The sequence below is a fragment of the Furipterus horrens genome, unplaced genomic scaffold (assembly GCF_987537825.1).
Source record: "Furipterus horrens unplaced genomic scaffold, mFurHor1.1.pri manual_scaffold_4, whole genome shotgun sequence".
NCBI classification, from domain to species: domain Eukaryota; kingdom Metazoa; phylum Chordata; class Mammalia; order Chiroptera; family Furipteridae; genus Furipterus; species Furipterus horrens.
Window position 1 is genome coordinate 198,654,881 of NW_028327174.1, and position 2,411 is coordinate 198,657,291.

General features: G+C 44.1%; 1 pseudogene; it reads left to right on the top strand.

Moving 5' to 3' along the window:
• Nucleotides 1-1,313: 1,313 nt before the first annotated feature.
• LOC150013744 (large ribosomal subunit protein uL11-like) lies at nt 1,314-2,025 on the top strand (annotated as a pseudogene).
• The last annotated feature ends 386 nt before the right edge of the window (nt 2,026-2,411 follow it).

Genomic DNA, 2,411 nt, shown 5'->3' on the forward strand with positions numbered 1-2,411 from the left:
ACTATTAACTTATATCCTGGGAATCTAGGTATATACATATGTATCTATCTATCTAGATACACTCGCACCAATACACATATGGCAGGGGATTTTATGCATACACACTTATATAACATTCACATATTATATTTATGTACGTGTATAGTTTCTTCATAATCATTTGCATGTAGACTTTATACATCAGGCTTCTTTATCCCTAAACACTGCAATGTGTATTTCCCAAGCATGGGGATATTCTCCTACTTAGCTACAGTACAGTTTTCAACTTGGATAGAATTAATGTTGATTCAATACTTTTTATTTACTCTGCCTTTCACAGTCTTATTTTATTAACTGATCCAGTCCTTAGTACCCTGCTAGCATTCTTCCTTCTCCAGCGCAGGATCCAGTCTAAGATCAGGTTTGAACTTTTCTGTCATGTCTGCAAGCTCTGTCAGTCGGGAACATTTCCACATTCCTTCCTTGTTTTTATGGCCACAGCAGTCATTCTCACCTGGGAGCAATATTTGCCCTACCTGGGGACATCTGACAATGTCTGGAGACACTGTGGGTTGTCACAGCTGGGAGTGTGCTACTGACATCTAGTGGGTAGAGTCCAAGAATGCTGCTGAACACCCTACAGCGCCCCAACTGTCAATAGCGCCAAGGTTGAGGAACCATGGACTAGAGTGATCTTTGAAAGTCATGACTCACATGCCACCACTTTTCTGCTTAAATTCCTCCAATGGCTTTCCGTTGTTCTTGAAATAAAATCCAAGCTTCTTATCAAGGCCTACTAAGCCCTCTGTGACCTGGCCCCAGACCTCATCACCTGCCTCCCTATTCCTCCTTCACTGTTTTCCAGCCACAACAATCTGCTCTGTACATGTGCCTACCTTATTCTTACCCCAGGGCCTTTGCACTCCCTGTTCCCTCTGCCTGAAACACTTTTCTCCCAGAGAGCCACTTGGTAGATTCCCTCAGCACTCAGGCGTCATCTCAAATGCCCCCTTCAGAGAGGCTTCCTGACAACCCAGATTTTCTACTATTACCCTTCTTTAGTGTTTTTTCATAACACTTTTTGTTATCTGACCTTACCTTGTTTGTTGAATTACATGTTTATTGATTACCTTCCTTACCAGAGTGAACGCTGCATGATAGGGGGTGAAATGTTTAACCATTTTCTTGGCTACTGTATCCCAGGCACCTAAAAAAAGTCCTGTTACAGAGCAGGCATGCAAAAATATCTGTTGAATAAGCAAATGGGTGTCAATAGGTGCAACTTTCTTTGGTCGTTCTGAATCTGGGTTCATCTGACACCAGCTCCCTCCACCATGCCACCCAAGTTCAGCCCCCATGAGATTAAAGTCATATACCTGAGGTGCACCGGTGAAGAAGTCCGTGCCACATCTGCCCTGGTGCCCAACATCAGTCCCCTGGGCCTGGCATCACCAAAGCAACCAGTGACTGGAAGGGTCTGAGGATGACAGTGAAACTGACCATTCAGAACAGACAAGCCCAGATAGAGATAGTGCCTTCTGCCTCTGCCCTGATCATCAAAGCCTTCAAAGAACCCCCATGAGCCCTGGATGGTGTAGCTCAGTGGATTGAGCATGGCCTGCCAACTGAAAGGTCGCTGGTTCGATTTCCAGCCAGGGCACATGCCTGAGTTGCCGGCCAGGTCTCCAGTTGGGGGCATGTAAGAGGCAACCAGTCGATGTTTCCCTCCCTCTCTTTCTCTCTCCCATCCCTTCTTGCTATAAGTAAATAAATGAATAAATAAAAAAGAACCACCACAAGACAGACAGAAGCAAAAAAAGAAAAAGAAATAAAAACCAAAAATAAATTGAACACAGTGGAAATATCACTTCTGATAAGATTGTCAACATTGCCCAACAGATGCGTCACCGATCTTTTGAACTCTCTGGAACCATTAAAGAGATCCTGGGGACCGCCCAGTCTGCAGGCTGCAATGTTGATGGCCGCCACCCTCACGACATCGTAGATGACATCAACAGTGGTGCAGTGGAGTGCCCGGCTAATTAAGAACTACAAAGGAAAATAGTTCAATGACAGATTATTTGACAACCAAACTAAATCAATCAATAAGAGAATGGGCATTAAGGCAGGCAGACCTCATGCCATCATATCCAGATGATGCTCTAATAACTGAGCTACCTGACCAGGGCTGATATAATAAATTTTTTTAAAGATTTTAAAATTTATTTTAGAGAAAGGGGAAATGAGGGAGAAAGAGAGGGAGAGAAACATCAATGCATGAGAGACACTTTGATTGGCTGCTCCAACTGGAGACCTGGCTTGCAACTCAGACTGGGGATCGAATCGGCGACCCTTCAGTTCTCAGGCCGGTGCTCAATCCACAGAGCCACACCAGTCAGTGTTGGTGTAATATCTTTTAAAAATCAAAATTA